At 33.8% G+C, this 16,517-nt stretch overlaps 1 protein-coding gene and 1 pseudogene across 1 annotated transcript in view; both read left to right on the forward strand.

The window, feature by feature from the left end:
• LOC114315938 (short-chain dehydrogenase/reductase 1-like) overlaps nucleotides 1–16,517 on the forward strand; it is an 88,279-nt gene that overhangs the window by 55 nt on the left and 71,707 nt on the right. The window lies entirely within an intron of this gene.
• LOC114263800 (salutaridine reductase-like) lies at nucleotides 16–12,437 on the forward strand (annotated as a pseudogene).

Here is a 16,517-nt window from a genome sequence, read left to right on the forward strand (position 1 = left end):
ATATCTCATATAACTATGTTATTCACTTCTTTTCAATCAAATAAAGTCTTTAATTACATGTTTTTATAGATTCTAATTTCCCTTCACTCTCACTTCTTTATTATAATAATAATTATTATTTTTTTATAATTAGGATTGCTGTTGTTACTGGAGCCAATAAAGGAATTGGGCTAGAGATTTGCAGACTGTTGGCTTCTAATAGAATAACTGTGATATTAACCGCAAGAGATGAGAAACGCAGTCTCGAAGCTGTGGAAAATCTCAAAACTTGTGGGCTATCTAATATAATTTTTCATCAGCTTGGTGTTACAGATCAAACTAGTATTGCATCCTTGGCTGATTTCATCAAAACTAAATTCAACAAGCTTGACATATTGGTAAGATTAAAAAGCCTATGCTTACTTATTTGCAAATTCACACTTGTATCACTATAACATATAAGAGTTTTAAAGACCAAATATTTTGATCCCTAAAAGTGAAAATTTTGTTACAAAAGACATTTAGGGACCAATTTCCATTGTCATGAGGATAGCCGTTAAAAGGTCGTCCTGAAAAGTAAAAAACAAGGCTTTTAGAGACAAAATTTTGAAAATGTCACTAATAAATAGACTTTTAGAGATAAAATAATTTGGTATCAAAATAGTTTATTTTTTTAGACAAAAAATTTGGTCCCAAAAGGATAATAATTCATCACTAATGTCTAATTTTTGTTGCTAAAAATATAACAATAACACTTTTTGCAACAAAATTATTTGGTCACTAAAAAATAATTTTATCCTAAATTTTGGTCTCTAAAATTTTAATTTTTTCTAATGTATATTTAAGATTGTTACCCTTTTTTATTTTTATTTTAAAGAATACTATATATCACTGATTTCACGGTTTTGTATCATCAGCTATGTAGATATTATGATTGGTACCTTATTCATTAAGGAAAATTAACACAAATAATGTATTACCATTTATTCAGTCTAATAAAACCATGAAAAAAAAAAATTTGATAATATGACATATAGCCATCTATGAAGTACAAGTACATGTACGAATACTAGTACTAATATGATACAAGTATGTTGATACGGTAAAATCCAAAAAAAAAAATAGAGTATTGGTTTGGTATGTTTGTACAAAAATATTTATTTTTAATTTAGAGTAATACAAAAATTGATTAAATGATTTAATCTGTTAAGATTCAACTTACAATTTACATTTAATGCCAAGAGTAAAGATATAAATCAAAATTAAATGTCATTATATGAAATAACTTACAAACCGTAGCTTAATTTTTAAATCACGCCAAGTATAAGACTAAAAATAAAAATAAAAAAGTTTAGTGAAATGAATTTTATCTCTGTAATAGAAAAAAATATTATTTCAACTGAAATACGGTACAGTTTTGGTATATACTAAGTACGTCTCGATAAGCCAAAAAATAAAAAGAAAAAAATTTAGGCACGTATTTCATCTAGCTGATATGTATACAGAAGTACCATACAAAATATCATATGTCTTTTCGAATGCGACCCTCATTTATTTCTTAAGCAAAATTCTTTTAGCGCCCTATAATTAAGGGCCCTAAGATTCAAAGACAGTCACAATCACTTAAAATTTTAGATAAAAAGCAATTGTTAATTTATTTATTTATTTTATCCAAAAGTTAATGTCAAATTTTTATCAGAAAGACTAGTGCCCTTGATCTCATCTTCCTCCTCCAACTCATATGGTAATCCTAAATCAACCATTCTTATTCTAATGCGCCAACCACCTCCCCATCAGCTCCCCACCACCACCTCCACTGCCTATATGTAGAGAAATTTAGATTTCGAATTTGAAATGGAAATTCATAATTAAAATTAAATGCTTGTAATGTGATAATTGGATTTTGAGCCATAATAATTTTGGGTGGGTACAGTGGGGAGGAAGATTTCACTCGCTTTTTCTTTTTCTTTTTGTTTACCGATTTAAAACTCTAATATAGTGTTTGATTCATTGGGATAAAATGAAATGAAATGATCAAATAAAACCAAATCTTAAGTCTTATCAAATGGAGTCGCTACATGAATTCTTCTTCTCTATTCAACTCTATCAACAGTCATTTGGTTAGTCAAATTAATGAGATTCATATCTCTATTACTCTATTCGCCCACGTCAATCTAGGTCTGCCTCTTCTACTAACACTTCCATCATTACTGTACCACATCTCTTCACTACTGTCTCTGTTGACTTCCGTTGTATGACCAAATCATCTCAATCTATTCTCTCTCAACTTATCTTCTATCGGTACTACTCCTACTCATTCACAAATATACTTATTACTAATTCTGTCTTTTTTAGTCTTACCACACATTCACCTTAACATCATCATCTCAACAATACTCATCTTATTTACATCTTGTTTCTTAGTTGCCTAATATTCAGCCATTCTATAGTGCCTATTCATTTATCACACAATACTCTAGACACACTTCTCCACTTAAACGACCCTACCTTAATTATATACACAACATCCGTTCTAATCTCCCAAACCGTTGTGATAATCGATCCTAAATAACAAAAATGTTTACTCTTAGGTAGTTTTTAGTTCTCAATCTTCACTTCTCATATACTTTCTTTATTACTGTTACTAAAATTATACTCAATGTTCTATCAAAAATGTTTACTCTGTTTATATTTGTCTTCTTTTATGCCAAAAAAAAAAAAAAAATTGAAGATGACATGTTTTGCTTCTAGACCTCTATGTCTGTTTCATCTCTTCTTCAACAAGTAAAATGCTTGTATCTAAAAAAAAAAAAAAAAAACAAGTACAATGCTACTTGAAGCAAAGATTAGATTCCTTCTCTTTTGGGACGAATTTAAAAAACTAGTTTATTAGCTTATTTTAGTCATATCACTTCTTTACTTTTTTGTATATGTTTTCGTAATATGTAAAAAAGTCAATTTATAAGTCATACTAAAAAAAGTCTGTTTATAAGTCATACCCAAAAAAGCCAGTTTTTTTGTTACTGTGATGTCGTTGCATGTATAATGTTTAAATTCAATTAATTAATTAATTAATTTATTTTTTTATAGCAGGTTAATGGGTTTTCTTTTTTTCTAAATTGAGATAACTTTTTTTTTTTAATATTCTTGTAGGTATGGAAATATATAATTGAGTAAATACTGGTACAGGTGAATAATGCAGGAATTTCTGGAATCACAATTGATGATGTAAGTCTCTCTATAAACCAATGTGGTCTTATTTGAAGATATATTATAAACTCAAGAGGCATATAAATAATTTACTAGTGCCAATTTCAATGTAGATGTTACGTTCAGATGCTACATCAGTGACAGATGCTACCAATCAAAGTTATGAAGGGTCAGATGCTTGTTTGTGAACCAACTATTATGGAGCAAAGCAAGTAACTGAAGAGCTTATTCCACTTCTTCAACTATCAAATTCTACTAGAATAGTTAATGTCTCCTCCACCTTGGGGCAATTGAAGGTACACAAATTTATCTATCCTATAGAGGAAAATACAAAAGTAATGAAAAGGAAATTGACAATGGATGAATTTCACTGTATTCCCATAGTTTCTAAATGATGTACATTAGTTGTATGGATGTACATAAGCGGATAATTAATTGTAAAAATCACGCTGTGATTTCACATATGCAATGATTGTGGAGGATATAGAGATTAGTAATGCTATAAACACTAAATGAAATACTGCACAAATGGGAATGGAGGGGTTATAATAATGTTTTGTATTTCAGTTTATTTCAAACGAAAAGGCCAAGAAGGAACTAAACGATATTGATGGCCTCACCCTGGAGAAAGTGGACGACGTGATTGGGAGATTTCTTGAGGATTTAAAGGAGGATTTGTTGGAAACTAAAGGATGGCCTATTCGTGTTTCTGCTTACAAAGTGTCCAAGGCAGCTCTCAATGCATACACAAGAGTTTTGGCAAAAAAGTATCGTAATATTGTCATAAACGCAGTAAGTCCTGGCCATGTCAAAACAGACATCAACCAAAATACTGGAACATTGACTGTTGAACATGGTGCTAAATGGCCCGTGAGGCTGGCTTTGCTCCCTCATGGTGGGCCTTCTGGCTTATTTTATGATCAGATGGAAGTATCAACTTTTTGAACAAATGCATATTTAATATAATTTAGGAAGTTCAAATTGGCACATGTGTATGCATGAAAGAGAGAAGAATATTATAACTTCTCATCTTCTATGTTATATATTTTTGAATAATAAGTGGTTCAATAATGATGTAATAATCAGATTTCTTTTATCATATTTTATTTATTATTTCATGTATAAACATTATATTAGAAATAAATATGAGTGGTATAGGACCTTGTGTCCTGTATCAATTGTGTGTTTCATCCAAGTAAATCTTATAAGTCTATTTATTTTTATGTGTTTGTTTTAAGTCTCTATCACCTCTCCAAATGTTATGGACGGCTTTGTTGGTCTCCGCGCTCGACGACGCTCGAGCGTGGAAAGCGACGCTCGAGCGTGGAAAGTGAGATTGCCCTTGACCTTTTTTTAGTGTATTTGGAACCTCCTTGTTTTATTTTGGACATTGATCGAAGTGGTAACATGATGGTAAAGTAAGAGTGAACCAAGAATTTAATTCGGATAATTTTTTCTACGAAAAGCCGTCACTCTTTTGACCTTTTCTTTTTCCACACTTTTAATTTGGATGTGAGACTAGAACCATTGGAAAGCTTATTTCCGGGGCTTCAATTTGGACACAAGAACGACCTAGAACGGAGTCCGGATGAGAGAGTTATGCCCATTTAAAGTTTTGGAATCTGTGCTGGAAGCAGGTACGCTCGAGCGGACTGCGCGAATTCAGCAAGTTTAAAGGCACTTTTCTAGATCATTCTTCACACTTCTATCTTCTCTCTTTATCCCTCTCAACCTAGGTCCAAAAACCCTAGGTTTTTGACCCCAAATACTCTCCATTCTTCTAAGATTTGGGCCAGGTCCTTTACAAGAAAGTGAAGAGGCTTAAAGCTCAACATTTTCTGCCGATTGGAATTCGGATTTGTGAAGGAATCTCATCAAAGCTTTGCTCCTTGCTTTATTCTTGAGGTAGGGGTCCTAGTTCTTCTTCAATACTTGCATTAATAGATAGATTTGTAATATTTTGATTATATAAATACAAAATCTACATTTTTGAGCAAATAGTGTTATATCATGGAATTTGGGGGTTTAGGGTTTGAAGTGTTGGGGTTCAATTGTTGGGTTCAGATTATGGATTATGAACCTTAGGTGTATAATCAATAGGAAAATTGGAATAAAAATTAGTGGTTTGAGAAGTTTGAATTTTTCTTGAAAATCTTAATTTTTCTTGAAAACTCTAAATTGATTCATGATGACAATTAATAATTTTGTCTAAATTGATAGTGGAATCATGAAATTAAGAGGTTGAATTATAGGTATACAAGTTTAATTAGATTTTGAAGTGTTTGAAAATTATGTTCAAAATTAGCAAATGAACCTTTATTATGGATATTGTAAATCATGCTCTAATATGAGATGAAATTTGGGGAAATAGATTTGTTAATGATATGAAATTTGTGATAAGATGATGAAGTGTAGATTTAAGAATTTTATTGTGTAGTTAGAAAGTGATTTTATACCTCAAAACTAAAAGCCCAAATTTATGTTTGACCCTAGTTATGAAGTTTTACTTTGGAAAATGAGGATACTTTAATCAACATGAAATTTATGAAATTAAGTCTATGTTGGGTTAAGATGAGTGTGTATAATGATAAATTGAAGATTGTGAAATATGACGGTGTTATATGAAGGAATTGTATCAAAGAAATTAAATGTTGGAGATTAAATTTATAACCGTGGGTAGTAATTGATAACCAATGTGTTGTAAAAATTGAATATGAAGACTTGATAATAATATGAAAAAGTAAAGAAATAGTTTGAATCCAAGAATTGTGAGCACTTTAAAGATGAATCTTTGCCTCTATGGATGTGTTATTATATTTTTGTGTGACAAAACAATGAATGATTTAATGGATAATGAAGACGGTCATGGAACATATTTGTACCTGTTATGTAAATGGAATTTTAATAAATGGTGGATATGTATTGAACTAATGTGTTACAGAAATAATGGAAGACATGTTGGCATTGCCTACTAATTGTAATAATGGATTGTGATGTTATTTGAGGTCCGTTTCCCACCGTATTTTGAGCCGGCAAAGCGTGGCGCTTGGGATAGGTTCTGCCTTCCTTCTGGAGTAGCGTCCGGTAAAGCGTGTGGTATGTTGAGGTTCCGCGTTCCTTTCGGCTTGTGACCGGTAAAGCGCGTGACTCATGGAGATGACTTGTGATTGGATTTGGTATTTGATATGAAATTAATTGAAAGAATGGAAATTGAAGTGGTAATTGGATTATAGATTGGTGATGGTGAACTTAATGAATTAGTTGCGACAATAAAGGTAAATTATGAGTATTGTTCTATAAATAAATAAGAGACTGAATTGAAAGGAGCTTGTTAATCTTGTGTTACCTTGAAATGAAATCTGAGAGTGTAAATGACGATGTGAATTGCGTATAGGAGAATTGTTAGTGAATCAAAAAGGGAACTTGAACTTGAAGTTATGGAGTTCTAAATAAATATAATGAGTAGAAAGGAAGAACGAAAGAAAAAGAGGAACATTAAAAATGGAAATTGAATGAGAAATATTTTGGAAATTGGTTAATAACTTTTAAATGATGTTGTTTCTCAAATATGGTTGTTTCACAAGGATCTATGATTTTCTAAAGTTAAAGGATGATTTTTTATGGCTGGAGGTTTTTCCTTAAAAGTGTTGAAATAGTTTTAAGAAAAATGTAATTTACTTATGATATTTTGAAATTAGAAGATGTCACCCTACTATATGGTATCACCCCGCATGCATGATCATTTCTATCTGTGTGTTAGTTATTGATTTAAAACTATGAGATTCCTACTCGGCATTAGTGCTCACCCTTCGTTGTTTTATCTTTTTACAAGAAGAAAGTTTGGATTCTTTGATTGAAGAGTTAAGAAATTCATGTGTCTTTTATATGTAATTTCATTGGAGATGTGATGGATCATGTATTTGTATTTTATTCATTTGTAGCTTCACAGTAGGAGATTGACATGTATTGTTATCATTGGAATGTTCATTAAGAGAGAGAACATATATCATTGTATTTCTATTACTCAAGGGTAATGGATATTTGTAAAAAAAAAAAAAAAGGATCTAATTTTAAGGCTTTGGTAATGCTTCTGAGTAATTAAAATTGGGGCGTGACACCCAACCAAACAGAGGGTTGGTTAAGTATTGTTCCTCTCCTGCAAAGTAAATGCTACAAATATAGATGATTAATTACATTTACCACTCCCATTAAAAAAAAATTACATTTATCACTCATACACATTGTCATTAAAATTTTGTTTTGATTAATTCATTTTTAATTATAACAATTAATTTCTTATATAGCGATCCCAGTTTTTCCCCTTCATTTATTATGTTCTGGACTTGGGTCTGGTGGTGGTATGTTGTTGTCTTTACCTTGTTTCCATCCTTTAATTCCTTGTATTTGAGTTATGGGTTGTCTTTGGTAAGTTTGAAACAGGTTGGTTGGGTGTTGGAACAAATGATTGTTGTCCTGTAATGCCCTCAAAATAATACAATATAAACCCACATTCTAGACATGCATAGACATAAGAGGATAAAACATATTTCTATTTATCAGAGTATTCATTGCAAAAGTATTACATGTTGACATCAAAATTAAATGCCCTACGGGCTTACAACTTTCCAAGCCAACACTTGGTTACAAAAAAAAGAGTACTAACTCAAAACACAAAATAAGCCCTTGGCTTGATTTACATGTGACACACAAAATAATCACAAAAATGAAGCCTTCAGCTTCTACAACCTCCCAAGCTACATCCTTGGAGGCGGCATATCACTTGGACCTGAAAATGATGTCCCATATAGGGTGAGCCAACGCCCAATAGAGATATGCTAAACATAATATGAACAATAACTAAAACATTAGCATTTGATATATGTTTAACTCATATAAACCAACATACAGCACAATCCAAATCCATAACAAGTATGTCCATGATCCTTTCCAATATCAACAATTTAAATGAGATTATAACTCATAATAAAACACTTCTATACTTCACAATTCACATGAGATAACAACTCATATTAAAACACTTCATACTTCATAAATGATACACAGATTTGCTGTATCAATGGAGTCCATCCCCTATCTCCTCCCAAATAAAATCCGGTTTAGGAGTCCATCCCCTATCTCCTCGCAAACCGTGGAGTACATCCCCTATCTCATCTCACACAATACAATGTATATAAACAATTATCATATACACGATCAATCAATACACAAATTCGATGTATTATTCCAACCGTCATATTTAATGACATATTTAACTGATTAGTTTTAATTCACCTAATCATTATGCAGGGTCTACAATAATCAAGACTATCCTCCACCGATAGCCCAAAGCAATTATTTCTAAACAGATAATAAATGCATTAAACAAATAATTTATCAATAATTTCAAAGGTGACTGATTAATCAATCCAACTATACCATTTCATCTCATAACTACCAAATTTCATTATTTCCAACTCAATTTCAAATTTCCATAGCTTTCCAAAATTTATTATATAAATTAATTTATCAAAAATTAGGGCTTTTCTTCCCCATTTTCCAATATTGACCCAAAGGCTCAAATATCATTACTAATCATCAATACCATCATTTTAAAACCCAAAATACACATGAATGAGTCATAATAACAAAACCCCTCTTTTACATCTTGAAACTCTAACACCCAAAATTACTCAACTCCAACATTAAATTAAAATGACCAAAAGTTTATGTAAAAGATCATAAAAATGAGTAGTTATCTCTACCTCAAATGGAGAGACCAAATGGAGAAAGGATTTCAAAGGTGCTCCAAACCTAATAATTCTCGAATCAAAATGAAGAGCAAGCCAAACCCCACACTTTATATAAAGGAACCAAGGTAGAAGATCACTTGATCTAGATGATTTTATAGAGAAGTTATAGTCTAGAGTGAGAAGCTTTCAAGTTATTCATTCAATGAACTTCATTAAATAGATTAATGTATCTCATACATTCATGATACATAATATACCTTTTATATTAATGAATTCATTAGATAGATTAATGTATCTTGCATATTCATAATAAATACATAATGCATCTCTAAGATTCATTCATAATGAATCCATCACATTCAATGTATTAGCATTAGTCTTCTATACATTGTATATATAGGTGCATTCATCAATAATTAGTCACCATCTAATTGATGTACATGTATCTTACTAATGAGATGAATCTAGTATAATCATGCATAAGCTTTGAAAAGTTAGAGAGAGAGAGAGAGAATGGCCCGAAAAAGTGATCTAAAAAGCTATTTTTCGGACTGATATACAAACAGGTCTGCTCGAGCGTCAAAAGTCCCGCTCGAGCGTGAAGCCCAAAATCTGGACATCAACCCTTGGTTTCCAAACACAACCAACCTGTTTCAAACCTGCCCAACACGACCCAAGACTCATATACAAAGAGTAAAGGACGAAAACGGGAATAAGACAACAACACATCCACGGAACTGAGTCCGGAATACAATTAAACAATGAAGGGAAAATCGGGATTGCTATATGTCCAGAATTTGGCATCTTCGCTCGAGCGAGTCTTTTTGCACTCGAGCGAGCCTTGGGTTTTTACTTCTTCACTTGAGCGAAGGTTCTTACGCTGGAGCGTGCGTCTGCGTCTAGATTGGACCTGAAGGTTGGTATTCTTCGCTCAAGCGAGCTTTCTTGCGCTCGAGTGAGTGAGCCCTATGTTTTGTGTTTCTTTGCTCGAGCGAAAACTCTTGCGCTCAAGTGTGCTTCTGGGTTGCAGACCTGAAGCTTCGCATTGTTCGCTCGAGCGACACTTCTTGTGCTCGAGTGAGGTTCTTTTTTGAATATATTAGTTGGCAGTAGCGTGATATACATCACTTTTTCATCATCTTTTTCATCCAAACCCTAACCCGGCTGTCTCTCTCTCTCTAAAGTATCCCTTCTCTTTACAAAAGCCCTTGATCTAGAGTGTCTCAACCCTACTCTCTTTGTTAAAAAATGTAGAGTTTTGTGTGGGCTATCATTTGATCCGAAAAAGTTGGACTTTGGAGCATCTTGGATTTCACTCTTTTTCTCCTTTGAGCTCCTAAATTTGAGGTAGGTATAATCTATTCATTTTTATGAGCTTTAACATAAGTGTCATTCATTTGGTATAAATGGTGTGATTTGGAAATTTGAAAAGTTACAGTTTGAGATTTGTAATATTCTAAAGAGGGGTTTTGTGTTTTTAAGCTCCATGTTCATATGAGGTCTTGAAAATGGGGTTTGTGGATTTAAATAGGTGAAATTTGGTCTTAGGATCAATGTTTGAGAAAAGTGGGAAAATGCCCTGATGGAATTTAAATAATTAATTTGTATAATTAATTTGGTGATTGTGGGAATATGAAATTGATTTGAAAATCATGAGATTGGATAGAATTGGGACTAATTGGTGTAGTGGGATTGATGAATCACTCACCGATGGAAAATGTAATAAGTTATCTATTTGATAGATTTATTTATCTGTTTAGAAATAACTATTTTGGGCTATCGATGGAGGATAGTCTTGATTGTTACAGACAATGCATGATGATTAGGGAAAATTGAAACTAATCAATTAGATTGTGTCATTGAATGTGACGGTGGAAATTGGCACATTGAATATGTGAATTGTTGGGTCATTGTATATGACTATGTGTTTAAATACATTGTATATGTATGTTGTGTGGGAGGAGATAGGGGATGTATTCCATTCGTTTGGGAGGAGATAGAGGATGGGCTCCACTGATAACTAAGTTGGCCGGAGTGTCCTGGGTGCAAGTCCCGAAACCTTATTTATTTATGGGTGTCGGTTTCCTCGGACATAGTTCCGTAAAATGGCATGTGAATAGAAGTGTTGAATGATGTTTGTTATTGAAGTATTGTTGAATGAGTTGTAGTCTCATATTGAATTGTTTAAAAGAAAATGAGCTATGTAAATGGATTGACTGGGAGAAATGACTGGAACTGAATAGACATATGAGTATCAATGTTAATAGATCATGGAAAGATGTAAGATGGCTTAAGAGTAAAATGTTTACCGAATGCTAATGTTTTAGTTAATTCTCATGTGATGTTTAACGTATCTCTACTGGGCTTTGGCTCACCCTACTTGGGACACTATTTTACAGGTGCAGGTGATATGCCGCCTCTGAGATAGCTTGGGAGGTTTAGGAGTTGAAGACTTCCTTTTTTGTTATTTTGTTGATGTTATATGTAATTCCAGGCCAAGGGCCTAATATGTAAAGAGTTAGAACTCTCTTTTGTTGTAACCAAGTGTTGACTTAGAAAGTTTGTAAGCCCGTTGGGCATTTACTTCTGTTGTCAACATGTAATACTTTTTGTAAAGAATACTCTGATGAATGAATATATTTTATTTTCCTATGTCTATAGATATTATGAATGATTGATTTATGCATTTATTTTGAGGGCGTTACATCTTACCTTTTAAACCAAACTTTAATGACCCTCTTCCGTATACTTGTTGGTTGACAACAATTAATATGTGAGTCACACTCGTCTTTTTCAATTGTGAAACTCTGTGCACTTCACTAAAATCTTATTTTAGTTCCTTAATTTTTATTAAAATTTCACTTTTGTTTCTTTACTTTTGATTACGCCCTCAAAACAATACTTGGCTCATTAATGGTAAATGAATGGAATAGTGACATTATAACTTGAAGAATAAAAAAATTGAAAATCAAGCTTGAAAATGAATGAATTAAAGTGTAATTAACCTAATTAGGAGTTTTGAAACTCTTCATGATCATGCCAAATATAAATAAATAAATAAATAAATAGCAAGGTTCTTTTCTCCATTATTCATGTTAAATTTGAAACGTTTCTATGCAGAATATTGCAAATGAAAGGGCGAAGATGGTACTGAGCAAAGGTGACGAACATGCAGAAGAGAAAGTAGATGAGGTAGTAAATCGGTTTTTAAAGGATGTTAAAGTGGACATGTTGGAGACCAAAGGATGGCCTATCAATCTCTCTGCTTATGTTGTCTCTAAAGCAGCTCTTAATGCCTACTCAAGGATTTTGGCAACAAAATTCCCCAATTTCCAAGTAAATTGTGTTAGCCCTGGTTTTGTTAAAACCAACATGAACTGCAATAATGGAGAGTTTGATGTTGAAGAAGGCGCGAAAGGCCCTATAGCGCTAGCTTTGACACCTGCCGATGGCCCTTCTGGATTGGTCTTTGATCGGATGGAAATATCAAGCTTTTGATAGCTGCTTTGTATATTGAATACGAACCGTGGGAGAGAGATAGAATTCGATATCTCAGTGAATTCCTGTCACGTCTCATACCAATGGCAAGCTTGAGCCCATACATAAACCACAGAAAACATCCAAGGGTGTCCTTGTTTTCTTATAGAGAGACAAAGAGCTCTATATTGTGAATTTTAAAAATCTCCATCAACCATTTTTAATTTACAATAAAGATTTGTTGAGCTTTAGCAGTAGAGCTTTGTTTTTGCACTTTCATATCGATAGAACTAACAATAGGTACTTCTCTAAAACCTTACAATCTTGCTTGTTATGGACCCATCTTTGCCCAGGAAGAACATATTGTTTTTCTTATGTTTTGAAATTTTCTCTAAAATCACAAAATGCTTACTAATCCTTCGTTTTCAATAGGATTTTAATGGAACTTAATGAAATTGAAACCAATGACTTTTTGCTTAAATTATTACATGAAGAATTGAACCTTTTTAGGGGTATAAAACTCACTTTTAAAGTCAATTTTGGTGATCCTATTTACACCACAAAATCTCCTTACATCCCATTTTTTTTCATTTTTTTTAATACAATTTTGTCCCTACTTAAAATTACCAAAAAGTACTCAAACTCAAAAAATTTAAATCATAATTCCTCATTGCACTCACCACTTGTCTCCACTAGTCTACTGCCACTATCGCCACTCACCGTTGCCCCTTTCCACTCCGTGACAATCGTCGACACCCCTGACCTCTCCCCTTTACCTCCATCCGTTCTTCTTCTTAAACCCTAGATTTAGAGGGGGGTCATAATGGGTGAAAGGGGCTAGGTAGGAGGTCATGGAGAGGGGATTGGATTGCAATGGAGATTCAGGTCACGGTAGGTAAGGAAGTTGGGAAAGGTAGTAGGGGAGCTAGGAAAGGGGTTGGGTCAAAATGAAAGAGAGTTGGGATTGATGGTTGGAGTGGAAGAGATGCCAACTATAGTGGCCGGAGGTGGTAGTTGGAAATGGTGTAGAGTAGGAGTGTAAAAATGGCCCGCAGCCCGTGGGCGACCTGAAGCCCGGGATGGGCCCAACTCAGTTAGGTTCAGGTCCGAGCCTAACTCGAGACCCTAGGTCTGGGCTTGGGTCGTCACTTTGAAGGCCGACCCGCCTAGCTCGGCCCATTGGCCCACTCAAAGCCCAGTCTAAGGGCCCGACCTGCCTAGCTCGTCCAAGGCCCAGGTTTATTTTTAGTGGAAAAGAATAAAAGTTTAATAGAAAAAAGCGAAAATAAAAATAAAAATTCAAGCCTACTGGTCCCGCCTGAGGCCTGAATACCCCCTAGGCCTGGGCTTGGGCTTAATTTTCTGGCCTGTCAGCCGGCCCACCCTGAATTTTGGCCAGAGCCTGGGTGGCCCGACATGGGTTGGGCCCAATTTACACCCCTAGTGTAGAGTTCAAATTTCAGAGGTAAAAGGTGTAAATGTAACAGTATGTTTGGTATTATAGTGGGTGTAAGAAGAGACAAAAATTAAAATTTTAAATTTGTGTGGTGTAAATAGAAATTGAATATAATGAACAATTGTGCTACATTCCACAAAAAATTCGTACAAAAGCACCATTTCATAGACTCTGACCGTAAGAGTATTCACTTACTCTGTAACGCTAAACTCTTACTGATCAGAGTCTCTGAAATGGTTACTTTTGTGAGAGATTTTCATGGAAATAAATCATTTTCCTATAATGAAATAGGTCTAATAACCTCCCTCGTAGACATGTCAAGGTTCAAAAGTGGGGTATTGAGAAGTTATCAAGTTATTGGGCTATTTGGTACAATTTATTAAAGTTAAAAGTTAATAATTAAAAGGTAAAAACCAAAAATATTTTTCCCTTAGCTTTTAGACAAATAGTTTTTTTCAACACATTTAAATTATTTTTGTCTAATAAGTTGTAAGTTAAAACTACACCAAATAGTATGATACAAACTCCCAAAAAAAAATTATAAACAATTTAGATAAGTTGTACTAAACAGTCTCATTCTCTCAAACAATCAAGAGTTCAAATTTGTTTAGAGTACAAATTTATTTACAGACATGTGAACAATACTAACTTTCTCTCTGAAGAATAACTTCACCCAAAACTGCTTATTTGGAATGAACCAGTGAACTTCCCTCACGATGATGTTCTCCAACGATGTCACCTAGGCAAACGGGGCCACAAATCTCATTTTTTCTTCAATCGTTCCAATCAGGAGAAGTGGGTTGGTTTATTTCCTTCTATCTACATAATTCTCTGTCTTCGTTCATGATCATGTTGGGTGAAAAGTAGTTCTAGAGGAGCAGCAGCTGTGGAACGGCGATTCCCCTTTCATGGTGCAAGATCAATTTATGTGAGAAAAGAATGCCAAGGTATAGAATAGAAATAAGAAAGTGGTGCTTAAAAGAAATTTGTAGTATAAAAATTGTTGAACTTGAAAGATTTATTATTTCTATTGTGTAATAGCCATTGTAGATTTCTGTGATTGATTTTTTATTTCAAAAAATTATAATGCAACAAAAATATTAGTTTTGTGAATTTTAAAATCAAAAATATTATAATCTTATCACATTTTTGGGCAAGTCAATGCAATTTTTTACCTTTTTTCTATGAAATTTTATCAAAACATAATTTGTCATAAACTCTCCAATCTAGAATAATAATATACCTCGCAACTAATTAATGAGACAGATGTTTACATGTTATTATCATTTATCTTTTATTAGGACCTACTTATGAGGTAGTAGCTTACTAGCTTGAGAGACCTCTGCTACTTCGCTAGCTAATGGCCCCGTTTGGTAAAGCTGTGGAAAAGTAATTATGGGCCTGTTTGGTAAAACTTGTAAGCTGCTTATTTCAGCTTTTGACTTAATTTAAGCTATAATGTTGTGTTTGGTACAACTTAGACTCTCAGATTATAGCTTAAAAAAAGCTATTTTCAGCTCAAATAGAGAAGCTGCTCGGGGGATGCTTACAAATTATAGCTTAAGCGCGCAGCCCATCCTTGAGGTGTGTAATGACTTAAATGCCCCTCAGATATTCCAACTATTACCAAAAAACCACTATATAAGCCTTGTTCTCAGCACTGTTCACTTGTGAGAGAGAGACATAGGCGATTTCTGGCAAGGGCAATTTTCGACGAGGGCGATTTCCAGCGACTCAACATTGTTCTCAACTCTCTCTCTCTCTCACTCACACACACATGATTTCCCGCAAGAGCTCTCCCTCTCTTTCTCTCTCCCTCTCCCTCTCTCTTTCCATCGTAATCTTGGAGCTATGGCCGTAGTGATGATCAAAGATGTTATAATTTTCCTTCAACAGAGACCAGTTCTACAAGCTTTCGAAGGTTTCTTTGTGTTTTTTTACGGTTTAGGTGTGGCCGTTTATGCATTCGAAGGAATTGGAATGGTTTTACCACTATAATCAGAGATCAAAGAGAAACAAAAGTTTGGAAAAATTCTGGGTTTATCATCACGATCTAAACATTTCAACCATCGCGATCTGAACCATCGCGATCAACAGCGTGAACCCTAGCTCTCTCTCCCTTTTCGCGATCGACGCCGGTGTGACAACGGCTCTCTCTTTGTGGATCAATCTGAAACCCTAGCACCGGAGCTAGGGTTTTCAAATTGGTTTTTTATGTGTGTGTGTGTGTGTGTGGAGGTTCAGTGCTTGTCACGCCCTCAAAATAAACCCATTATATATATATCATTGACATGCATTATTTAAAGAAAACAATTTATTAATTCATTCATCAGAGTATTACTAAATAAAAGCATTACATGTAACATCAAATTAAATGCCCTACGGGCTAACATCTTTCCAAGCCAACACTTGGACACAACAATATGAGTTCTAACTCAATACAAGTAAAGCCCTAGGCTTGAATGTTTACATGTACTAACAAATAGAAACAATTAACTAAAGATAGTCTTCTTCAAATCCAAAAGCCAAATCCTCCCAAGCTAAGTCCTTGGAGGTAGCTTATCACCTGAACCTGAAAATGATGTTCCCATAAAGGGTGAGCCACAGCCCAGTAGAAAAATACTAAACCAAATATAAGCATTGAA

This window comes from Camellia sinensis, chromosome 13 (genome assembly GCF_055761805.1).
Source record: "Camellia sinensis isolate YWXY chromosome 13, ASM5576180v1, whole genome shotgun sequence".
Lineage (NCBI taxonomy): Eukaryota > Viridiplantae > Streptophyta > Magnoliopsida > Ericales > Theaceae > Camellia > Camellia sinensis.